This window comes from Terrapene carolina, unplaced genomic scaffold (assembly GCF_002925995.2).
Source record: "Terrapene carolina triunguis isolate 2854851 unplaced genomic scaffold, T_m_triunguis-2.0 Scaffold111, whole genome shotgun sequence".
NCBI lineage: Eukaryota > Metazoa > Chordata > Testudines > Emydidae > Terrapene > Terrapene triunguis.
In genome coordinates, this window is record NW_020664462.1 from 8269708 (window position 1) to 8282545 (window position 12838).

Here is a 12838-nt window from a genome sequence, read left to right on the forward strand (position 1 = left end):
ACACAAAAAATGTGTTTCTTGTTCTCTAGTTTAATTTTTTAATTTGGTGTCACATGGATTGTTATAGCTGATGTTTGGTTTGCGCACTAGGCTGGTAGATAAATAAAAAAGTGCTTTGTAAATCAGTCCTTAGCTACTAATGTGACATAAGTAGAAAAATGGTCCCTTCATTACAAAGATGTATTTTTTGAGATGATCTTTCCTTACATTACACTGTTACAAATTCTCATTGACCTTGATAATGGGCTTCCTCTCCCTCTGCTAGGGGATGGAAAGAAAGTCTCCATAGTTGTGGTGCTTCCTATAGCATGTCTAGGGTCACAGGTGCTTCTGTTTGAGACCTCTGGCTGCATTAAGTAGGTTGGACTTAAAGTCAAGGTAGTCTTGCTTTGATCAGTTGGATAACCCCCAGTGTTAAAATTTTTTGCATTGAGAAACAGCAGTACTGTAGGTTCATAGATTCCAGGGCCAGAAGGGATCATTGTGATTATCTAGTCTGACCTCCTGTATAACACAAGCCATAGAACTTCCCCCAAATAATTCCTAGAGCAGATCTTTTAGAAAAACATCCGATGTGGATTTAAAACTGGTCAGTGATGGAGAATCCAGCATGACCCTTGGTAAGTTGTCCCAATGGTTAAATACTCTCACTCTTAAAAATTTACATCTTCTTTCCAGCCCGAATTTGTCTAGCTTCAACTTCCAGCCATTGGATTGAATTAGACCTTTCTCTGCTAGACTGAAGAGCCCATTATTAAATATTTGTACTCCATGTAGGTACTTACAGCCTGTGATCAAGTCACCCCTTAACCTTCTCTTGGTTAAGCTAAAGAGAGAGACTCAAGGAGCTCAATCACTGAAAGGCTGGTTTTCTAATCCTTTAGTCATTCTTGTGGCTCTTCTTTGAACCCTCTCCTGTAGAACCTGTCCAAAGTCAGGGCCCTGTGTTCCTCACAATTCTGCAGTCCCAGACCTTGTTGCAGAATTGTGCTGTAAAACCTTAGTAAGCATTTAAAAAAAAAATATCTAGGTGCCTCACTGCAGTATGTGCCTGGCAGAAGTTGGTCAGTCCTGGCACCTTTAATACACATCAAGATCCACCCTCTGAATAAGGGAGGGCTTCCCTCAGGTTAGGCCTGTTCTCTCCCCTCCATCCTACAATCTGCATGCAGTATTCAAGGTGTGGCTGTACCATGGATTTATAGAGTGGCATTTACTGTCTTCTTAACTATCCCTTTCCTAATGATTCCCAACATTCTATTCGCTTTTTTGACTGCCGCTGCACATTGAGCAGATGTTTTCAGAGAACTATCCACAATGACTCCAAGATCTTTTTCTTAAGTGGTAACAGTTAATTTAGATCCCATCACTTTGTATGTATGGTTGGGACTATGTTTTCTAATGTGCTTTACTTTGCATTTATCAACATTGAATTTCATCTGCCATTTTGTTGCCCAGACACCCAGTTTTGTGAGGTCCCTTTGTAACTCTTCACAGTCTGCTTTGGACTTAACGATCTTGAGTAGTTTTGTACCATCTGCAAACTTTGCCACCTCACTGTTCACCCTCTTTCCCAGAGCATTTAGCGTTATGTTGAATAGCACTGGTCCCCGTACAGATCAATGGAGGACTCCACTATTTACCTCTCTCCACTGTGTAAACTTACTTTGCTTAAAAGCCTTTGGTAATAAACTTCGCCAAAGGCTTTCTGAAAATCCAAGCACACTATATCCCCTGGATCACCCTTGTCCACATGTTTGTTGACCCCTCGAAGAATTCTAATAGATTTCCCTTTACAAAAGCTTTGTTGGATCTTCCCCAACATATTGTGTTCATCTACGTGTTTGATAATTCTGTTCTTTACTACAAATTCAGCCAATTTTTACCTGGTACTGAAGTGAAGTTTACTGGCCTGTGATTGCCAGAATCACTGCTGGAGCCTTTTTAAAAATTGACATTACAGTAGCTATCTTGAAATCATCTGGCGCAGAGGCTGATTTAAGCGATAGCTTATATACCACAGTTAGTAATTCTGCAGTTTCATGTTTGAGTTCCTTCAGAACTCTTGGGAGAATACCATCTAGTCCTGGTGACTTAGTACTGTTTAATTTATCAATATCTTTGAAGACCTCCTCTATTGGTACCTCAGTCTGGGACAGTTCCTCAGATTTGTCACCTACAAATAAAAGCTCAGATGTGGGGATCTCCCTCATATCTTCTGCAATTAAGAACAATGCAAAGAATTCATTCAGCTTCTCTGCAATGGCCTTGTCTTCTGTGAGCACTCCTTTAGCACCTCAGTCATCCAGTGAACCCACTGATTGTTTGGCAGGCTTCCTGCTTCTGATGCACGAAAAAAATATGCTGATTGTTTTTCTCTTGTGCTAGTTCCTCTTCAACTTCTTTTTGGGTTCGCCTAATTATACTTTGACACCTGACTTGCCAGAATTCATGCTCTTTTCTATTTTCCTCAGTAAGATTTGACTTCTAATTTTTTAGAAGATGTCCTCTTGTCTCGAACCGCCTCTTTTCCATATTGTATCCAATACTTCTCAACAACAGTGTGCATCTGCAGTCAATTTACTTGTTATTTCTGTCTGCTCAGACGAAGCAAACTGGAAATTGTCAGAACCAGTTAATGTAAAACCTCCTATAAGTTAAAAAAAACAAAACCCAAAACTTAACACTTCCTTTGATTAGTAACGGATTTGCTAACAAAGGAAAGAAATTCTTTTATGAGAATTTCATATTTTTAAATGGTTTTGCAGACTCCATTTTAACATATTAAGATCTCAAAACATTCATGAAATAAAATATATCCTACTTAATTTTTTTAAGCAGGTGTTAACGCTGGGGAAAGGGTCTCTCTTCCCCCTCCCCCACCCCCCAAACCATCCATTCCTCTATGAGATGGACAACCTGGGCAGTAACAGCAGGAGCTTTCCACCCATTGCCCTGTCAATACGATTCAACGCTGAGCTGGAGTCCCCACCCCTGGGTTTATTTGCTGTTTGCTGACACGTTGCTGTTTTTCCTGGTCTGCGCTGACAGCCAGAGCATGTTTGGCTTTGTGTCTGTGCTCAGAGAGAGTACTAGGAAAAGCACCGTGTAGCCCTGACCTCAGTCCTAGATGAATGATCGGCTCGTTAGACCACAGCTTCCAACATCCCAATTTGTGACTACTTGTCACCTGGCCGTGGTGGTTCATGCAGCTCTGTGCAGAGGCCAGAAGGGTAAGTGAAAAGAGATGAAAGTAATTCAATGCTTACTCCACACTCTGAGCTTACTCCCTAGTCATCCTCTCTCCATGACGACCTCAGTCTGAGGGTACATCTGCAGAGCGAGTGGCGGTCTAATTGTAGCCTGGGTATGACCAACTGCGCTACAATCACACCTTCACTTGCAGTGTAGACCTACCCTGAAGGTCTTGGGATCCAAGCTTGGATCCTCTCTTGTGACATTCATTTCACTGGTATTAGACCAGCATAAACGTTGTGTTTGTCATCTTGGGTCTCGCTCTTTGTGTGTTTCTCACATAATTGTTCATAATTATCCAAGGAAACTGTTGTTTAGAAGAACTGTGTGACTCAGTAGTGTAAGTTGCAGACACAGTGCTAAAAATGAGTTTACTTTTCCTCTGTGATTGCTACCTGCTCTGTTCAAATATTCCACTGTTTTTGTGCGATTTGAGGATTGCTCCCAGTGATTCATCATAATGAAACAGTCTACATTAAGGCTTGAAAAGATCTTATCAGTACATTAGAGGGGTAGATTATATGGTACATAAACATTTATCTCACTCCGCTCAGGGGCAGAAACATCATCTGGAAACTTAGGTGCTGATCATCCAGCCAACTTTGCCCTGATTGTAATAGTTATTAGCCTGCATATAGGTTAGCTTAAATAACATGACACAATATATACATTCTTTAGAGAGAAAAGGGCATATTTCACACTAATTGTGACCCATGTGAAAAACATAAAGAGGGCCCAATTACATCATTGCAGATAGAAGAGTAACATGCATGTCGTATATGGGGAATGCACTGTGACCCAATGGACAGACCACTGAATTGGGACGCTGGAGAACTGGGTTCTATTCATGCCTGCTGCATGACCTTGGGCCAGTTGCTGCACCTTTATGCCTCAGTTTAGTTTTCCCATCTGTAAAAATTTGGCATAATAATGCTCACCTCCTCTGTAAAGTGCTTTAAGAAGTGCCGATAAAAAGCACTGCATAACTGCAAAGCATTATTATGAAATTAGAAATTGGGGTGTAGCCTTTTGTCTTGTATTTCCAGATCAGCACCCCATTGTGCTAGGTGCTGTACTAACCTATAGTGAAACAAAAAGTTACAAATTGGGAGCTAGTAGCAATTTGTAACTTCCTGAACTGTGCACTGCCTATGTGTTTATTCATATACGCTTAGAGTTGTTAAAGATGTGATATTGTTAGCTAACACTTGTCTTGGCTACCTTGAAAAATGGGCTGGTCCCAATCCAATGTAATATATTATTGGTGGATGTTTAAGCCCCAGAAGGTCACAGATGGTATCTCCATCCAGGCCAATCTAGTCAGCATAAAGACCATTATTCAGGGCTACATCGTATTGGTATTGTTTTGTCTGAACTTAGTGCTATTTCAAATGGCACTGGATTCATAACCCTGCAGAGCAAAGTTCTCCTGCATCTCCACCAAACAGGTACAGAACAGACACCATCCATGAGGGTGTAACCCACTAGTCAGTGCGTTTTACATTCCTCCTCTGGGCCTGACCACAGTGGATGAGTCTGTTGCAGCCGCCAGCTACAGAGCCTTGTAGCTTCAAGCTGCAGAGCCTTATGCTTTTCACTCTGGCGGTCCCCAGTTTAACCAAGATGGCGGCCGTCATACAAGCTTCCTCACAATACCTTGCTTCTGTGCCTTGACCCTGAACTAGTGGACCACAATGAAGGGTGAGGTAACTTCGTTTCCACGTCCATTCAATCATAGGCCAAAAGCCCTCCAAAGGAGAATCCTCTAGGGGTGTATATCTGCTGTAGTGGCTCCACCTATGTTGCCTGTGTGGGAGGCATATGGCTGAAATGGGCCTGTGTCCAACAATCCCCATCACATAATATGCAAGTTAGAGAAGACTGAAGACTGCTCTAACTTATGCCAAAGGGGTGCAAACAGCTGGCTTAGAGACATCTTTCCACCCAGCCATCTTGGTTTTGCCCAAGCATTCCTCAGGCAGAAGCAAAGGTTGGGGGTCACAACGTGGCTTCTATAAACTCCTGGGGAATAAAGAAATGGACTCTTCTGTAATATATGTGCCCACCATCTTCATAAGTCCCTTACAGTTCACAGGTTTCATTTATTCTTAAAATAGTGAATTTTCAAATGTACTAAGATTAGTCTGGACTGACTGTACCAGTTATATAAGAAAATGGCTACATAAGAAAATGGTCATTAATAAAGTCAAAGGTCACCTATTGGATAACAGCTTCTAAGGCAGTCTCTATTGGTTGGTGTGGAAGGTTTCTTCCATTGGGAGTTGCTGAACAGAACAGGTTTCTGGGCAGTAGAGCCAGTGGGACTTGGCTGGAGTTACATGTGTATAGGGCTGGTGGCATGGCTGGAAAACAAATTAATGAAAAATGCTGAAGTTGTTTCTGTTTCTTGGGGTTTTTGATTGACTCCGTTTCCACTTTTTTATTGTTTGTTTACTGAAAACCAGGTCTTGCTGTAAAAAAGATGATAATGTCAGTAAAAATTGGAGTGGGAAATTTCACAAAGAGCAAAAAATGTAATCATTGATAGTGGTCCATGGAAAGCTCTTTCAGAAAAAAGGCTATTTTTAGATAAAAAAAAAAACTTATGCATATAGTGTTTGTTTGTTTTTTGGTCATCTCTACCTGTGTGTATGTGAATTTGGCCCGAGCATTACAGGACATGAATCTGTCCACTTCCTAGTGAATAAGGCTGCTTATGTTTTCTCCTATTTTTTTGTCAATGGCAAAGATTTGCAGAGATTAGGATCCACAGAAACTAGCGCAGTTTAGAGGCAATAAAAACACTCCTGAAAAAGCAATATCTTTTGCCATTGGAATGCAGCTGGTTGCCCCAAAATACAAATCCCCTCTTATCCTTGGGTGTCTCCTATAAGGAGGTTAATGTTTGCATAGGGGGAAAGTTAGACTGAGCAAAAGAGGGTCAAATCTTCTCACACCATAGAAGAAGATGACATGTAGGATGAAACCCTGGCTCCAGTGGTATCAATGGGAGTTTTGCCAGGGATTTCAATGGGGCCAAGATTTTATCCCTGAACTGCCAGGAGAGCAGCTAAAGCATTCCAGGTACATCGAGGAAGAACATACCTGCTGGTCTGTAGAATGGACAAGGACTAGGTTACGAGATCTCTGGGGCAGGGACTGTTTACAGCACCTGGCACAATGGGGCTCTGGTCCCGGACTGGGGGCACTATCACAATACAAACAATAAATATTAACTCCTGTCACGGACTTCAATTTAATGCCAATAGCTTAAGCAGCTCAGCAGCTGAAATTTAAAGCTAGCAGCATCTCATTGCATTGCTGTACTATATCACAGTCATGTAATAAATCTAAGATGATTTATGTAAATTCCCAGTCAAGGTCTTGAACAGGGGTAGGCAACCTATGGCACACGTGCCAAAGGCGGCACGTGAGCTGATTTTCAGTGGCACTCACACTGCCCGGGTCCTGACCACCGGTCTAGGGGGCTCTACATTTTAATTTAATTTTAAATGAAGCTTCTTAAACATTTTAAAAATCTTATTTACTTTACATACAACAATAGTTTAGTTATATATTATAGACTTCTAGAAAGAGACCTTCTAAAAACGTTAAAATGTATGACTGGCGCGCCTAACCTTAAATTAGAGTGAATAAATGAAGACTCGGCACACCACTTCTGGTCTTGAACAATACATTTTTAATTCCCCTCAGCTCAAGCACTTTCCTCTGTCACCTGGCAAGCTAATATCCCCATGTGATTTTTTAAAATAAACTAATTAACATGTAATTAGCACTGCCCTGAGTGCACCCAAGCCCAGCCATAGCTCATCTGCTATTCAGCGGTGGAAGTAGATGTCAGAACACACAAACCCAGTTTTGGCGGGGGATTTTCGGTCACCTATGCAAGGAGAGCTCTCCTGCTCAGGACTGTCTCTTCAGAGCTATCCTCTGACGTTCAGTGGAAAGAAAACATCACTGGCTAAACCTGACCCAGGGGCACCTAAATCGCACTCTGATTGGAGTCAATGGGAAGTAATGCAGCTGAACTCAGTGGCATTACACTACTGTAACAGCCGAATTGGGGCCTGCAGCAAATAACGGGCTCACCAGTGCAGCACCTCCTGCTGGGGGAATTAGCTCTTTTCCAGCCCTTGGAGCGCCCTCTGTTGCCTGTGGCTCGCCTGCCTCAGGCCCCCGTGTCCCTCCCGGACCCTGGTGCCCCTTTCCTCAGGGTTCTGCAATACCCCCACACTCTGGGTCTCCTGTCCCAGGGGAACCCCCACCCCTCTATCCCCACCTTGCCTCAGTGGCTACTGCCAGTTGTCATCTAGCCCCCGCTCACTGGGGCAGACTGCAGTCAGTCATGGCCACTCATCATTGGCAAGGGGGTTGGACCAGCTGCCTCTGTCTATCCCCGGGCTACACCTCTGCAGTCTCAGTACCTCTGTAGGCCTTCACCAAGGCCTACAGCCTGGGGGTTTACCAGGCTGGAGCTCCCCATCTCCTGTTGCCCTTCCCCAGTACTACTCTACTTCAGGTACCTTGCTCTCAGGCAGCTAGCCCTTCCCACTCCAGGGCTAGAGTGAGACTCCTTGTCTCCTGGCCCCACAGCCCTTTTATCCAGGCCAGCTGTGGCCTGATTAAGCCAGCCACACCTGGGGCCAACTACCTCGCCAGCCTCCCTCAGCTGCTCTTAATCCCTTTTAGCTTGGACTGGGGCAGTTGCAGGGCCTCTTTCCAGTTACAGATTCACAGCAAATGGTGCTGTACGCAGAGCAATGGTTGGGTCCTTCTTGAACTTCCTGAGTTTGTAAGGGCTAGGAGCACTGTGGATTTTCTGAGCCCCTGAAGGAAACTTTCTGATGCTGTCTCCTCCTGATTACCCATTACGGCTTAACCAGAAACAAAAGGATCAGACAGAGGTGGGACCTTGGGTGGGGGGAATACAGTGGAAAATAGAAAGCAAGGGTCCGGAAGGACATTTAGCTAAAAAACTGTGATGACTAGAATAGGGCGACCAGATGTCAAAACTGAAATATCGGGACGCGGGGGGCGGAGGAAAAAAAAAAAACCCGCTGGAGCGCCCCCCACCCCCGCTAGTGCAATCCCGTGGGTGGCCCCGGAGTGGGGGCAGCAGGCCCCAGCCCCCCCGTCCTGCTCGGGTCCCGCAGGGAACGAACCGGGCTGCCGCTGCCTCTGCCCCGGGGTCGCCGCGGGATTGCACCAGCTGGGCAGCCAGCCCAGACGCGACTGGCCAGGCCCTGGGCACGTGCAGCGTCCGTGCTGGGTCGTCGCAGCAGGCCCGGGCTCGGGGGGTTCGCGCCCCGGGCTCCAGAACCGCAGCCGCCGAGCGCCACGTGCTTGGCCAGCAGCCACTTCCTCCTGCCGCGGCAGTGGGAGCTGCAGCAGCGGCTGCTCCCGAGTCCCACTGGCCGCTGCCCAGGTGGGGAGAACAGCCACCGCCTGGCCCCGCGGGCCGCCTCCCTGCTCCTCCTCCAGGTACCGCCCCGCCCGAGTCCTGCCTGCGCTCGGGGCCAGGCCGGACTCACACTCAGCCCGGCCCCGCGCTCCCCTGCGTCTCCCGGGCCTCCCTCCAGCACTTGCGGAGGGAGGAGGAATGGCGTGCTTGGGGAAGAGGCAGGGATTTGGGGAGGGATCCAATCCGGCAGTGAGGGGGTGGGGCTGGGGGTGGGGATTTGGGGATGGATCCAATGGGGGAAGGAGGGGGCGGAGCCGGGTCGGGGGGGGGGCGAGCCCCTCCGGGCTCTGCCTGTGCGCGGGAGCCTTTGCTTGTTTGTCCAGTGTCCCGACCTAACGTTGGTCGGGACGCGGGACAAACAAGCAAATATCGGGACAGTCCCGATAAAATCGGGACGTCTGGTCACCCTAGACTAGAATGATACAGTGATTTGTGGCTGGTGCATTTTGTGAGCAAGGGGGGCTATTCCCCATTCCTGACTCCATAACCCAGCTGTATCCGGCAAGTAACAATCTTGTGCTTAAGGAGAAACTTGCTGTTCAATGAAAATTTTTCCTCTTCTTGTTGCACTGTTTTGGCTGTAGAAGCAGAAAGTGCAGTAATATCTCCATTGCACATCTCTAGATCTAAGAAGGACCTAGGAAACGCCTACTTTGAATGTTGTAGTCTTTATTATGCAGGGAACAATTTTTTCCAGTCATTTCCAATATGTTTCCCTAGCATTAATGGAGAATTATGGGAGCCCTCCAATGGCAAACATAGGAAATACATGTTTCCACAGAGGCGAGCCAAAAGACTGTGTAGTCTAGTGGGAAAAGTATGTACTTAATATTTCAAAGGTAGCCACTGCAAATGCTGGTAAGAATGACTTTGCCTTTAATCCAGGAGAAGTCAAACTGTATCTGTATCACTGGATGAGTATTGTTATATGTATTTTTTTCATCCTTTCTAGGGAAGGATTATTTATATGAAGGAGTGGAAAAATACTTGGTGCACTAAACTAGAGTGGGTTATAGTTAAGACTTTTGTACATGGAATATAAGTGATGCGAGCTTGCTACTTGTTCAGTAATTCTGAGTTTACAGACTTTAATAGCTTCAGACAAATCAGCTCAGAAACAGTAGTTAATACTTCTTTAAATAGACTGTGGAAAAGAGTAAAGTTGTGACTACCAAATACTTTATGGCAAACGGCTGCTGCATATAAACACTGCTGTAAATGTGAGCTGGATAACTTTATTAGCCATCGGAAGGGAAGAAATGCTGAAAAATGGAGTTTTCAGGGCATCAATCCACCTATTGAGTCATCTGCTCATGGCAATTTCAAGTTAGCGGAGTCACGTAGGCTTCCCTGGTTGCAGGTACATTTGCAAAACATTCTGAAAATGTTGATAAAGATGTTGTCAGTCTGCAGAATCTCTAATAACAGCAGCAGTCTTCTAGCAATACAATTATAAGTCTTATGTTTGTAATTCAGCGTGAGAACAGATTGAATGGCGAAACATTCGAATTACACTGCCACACATTTAAGTAAAACGGATTTTTTTTTTAAATATTCATTGGAGCGAGACAAACAGCGTATCAAATGCAAATATACCCCATTCATCATCATAAAAGCCAGCATCAAATGTATTGAAATTGTCAGTCTCGGGGAGGAGATAACTGTTTGCAGCACCTGTTGTTAAAAATTCCAGCACACCATTGTCTATTTTTCATTTTATATTTTAATTTCATTTTTTGTAATATCCATGTGATGGGGTATACCTGCCCCCACTGGACAAGAAGGGTTAACCCCATACAGGTCTGTCGCATCTTACGCTGGGGTTACGTTCCGCAGTCAGCGCGTAAAGCGAAAATCACGTATAATCAAAATTACATTGAGTGTAATGGTGGGCGGAATCACCCGCACTACAGGTACAGTATTAAAATAGTTATTTTTCTCTTTTGTTGTTGTTGTTGTTTTTGTTTTTGCCGACCGCGTAAAGCTGAAATCGCGCATGTTAAATGCGCGTAAGATGCGACAGACCTGTATTGTGGGCTAAGGAATCCACACCCCCTCGCCACTGCTGGGCATGCTCCAACTGGAGCCTCAGTATAAAAGGGAGCACTCAGTCTGGGCTGACTGCTGAGGAGAGAGGATGCGTATTGCAGGCTCCTGCCTGGGGGCTGCTGGAGCCCCAGACCACAGAGGACATGTGCACTGAGACCCAGAGTGGATACCCGGCTGCCCGCGGAAGCCCAAGAGGGGACAGAGTCATTGGGAGCTTTGCTGGCCGATGACCCCAGAGGCCCAGAAGACCTGTGAATGGCAGCTTTGGAAAACAGGGTAGGAAGTAGCCCCTAGGAACTAGATATTGGTCCAGTTGTAGAACTGGGGCAAAGTCAGCATGTTTTGGATGGATCCCTGCTGACATAGTGGTGAATACAGTCATCACTGATAGGCCCCTGGGCTGGGACCTGGTGGAGTAGGGAGGGCCTGGGTCCCCCTACCCTGGCTGCCACCCACCCTTGGGTGGTGGCCCACTTCCCCGCTGGCCACTAGGCCACGCAGCTCTGCATAGGAGGGCAGCTATATTGATTCTGGCCACTGGGCCATGCAGCCCTGCATGGTGGGGAAGACTGTCTTATTGACTCTGGCCATTAGGCCATATTGCCCTGAGACTAAGGGTGGTTATTTGGACTCTGCCCCAGGGCTATAATGCCCCCTTCTCCCTCCCCAAAGGGTGACGGGGTATACCTGCCCTATGACAATCCATCTGTTTAATGTAGGAAGTTACATCATTTTGCTCCCAGCTGTCCTGCCTTTGAATCCTCAGGTCTGATCCTCAGCTTGTTTAAATCACCTTAGTTCTGTTTAAACCAATTGATCTACACTGATTGACAGCACCTGTGGTTCTGGCCCTTCCTGTCTAAGCACTAGACTGAAAGCAAGCACTTAAGTCATGAATAATGTCTCCTGCGTTACAGAAACTAAATCCGAGAGTTATGTATTAATTAAATTGACACGGTCAACTTACATTTGGCCAAACTACACATTTTGGAATAACAAGCTTCTTTAAAGCTTACTGCAAGATCAAATCTAAAAAATCAAATATCCAATGAAAGTCGTCATTTTCAAGTAAATATGCATGCACTTTCTACCCGCACTAAGGCCCCAATTCAGCAGTACGTATCCATTCACCAAAGCTCTGAAGCGCTTACTTAACCTTGAAGTCAATGGAAGGAATGAAGTACGTGCCTAAAATTAAGCTGGTGTAAGTTCTTTGCTCAACTGGCATCTAAGATTTACCTGAAAGTGAAACTGACTATAAATAAAAGGGAAAGGGACTTATTGGTTTTGATTGTCCAGCCTGAGAGAAATGCAAACGGTAAACAAAAGATATAAATAGTGATAAGTGGATTTCTTTATTATTTTCACTTTTAATAATTTAAGGTGTTACTAGTGTCCGGAGACCAACACCCCGAGCAGCAGCTCGCAGGCTGCTTTATTTCGTCAAACCGCAAGCAAAGTACAAACAATACGTCATGAGTTAAGAAACTAGGGTTGGGGTTAGTCCCTCCCCCAAACCGCAAGTTAAGAAAGTAGGGTCAGGGTCAGTCTTCCCCCCCCCCGTACCTTCCTTATTAATTTTCCGAGAAGTGGGTGTTTATTTGGGTAGAGGGGCGCTTGGTGGTTTCCGCGGGGGTGGTGCTTGGCCCTAGCTTGGGTACATTTCTTAAGACTTGGTATATGTCATTTTCCGGGGGATTTCGGCGAGGGTTTGAGGGGGGGTTTCCAGGGGACGCTTAAAGGAGGGCTATCATTGGTTAATTTGCAGATAGCTGGAATTGGAAAGTGTTGCAAATAGGTGTAGCAGCAAGAATGATTAATTCTTTGCAAAACAATTTCTTAATGTCAAGCAACTTGCATTATATTTCTAAAGCCTTGCAGTTATTATATTTCATCAGTTATGAACATATTTCATTAGTACTGCTGCGAGGGGGGGGGGTTTATTCTTCCATTCCCTCCTTTGGACATGACCCTTGACCGAGTTTGGCAGAAAACTGTGCAGTTTAGTCTAGTTCAAGCTTTAGGCCTGCCCTACTCTGTGTAAAGGCCATC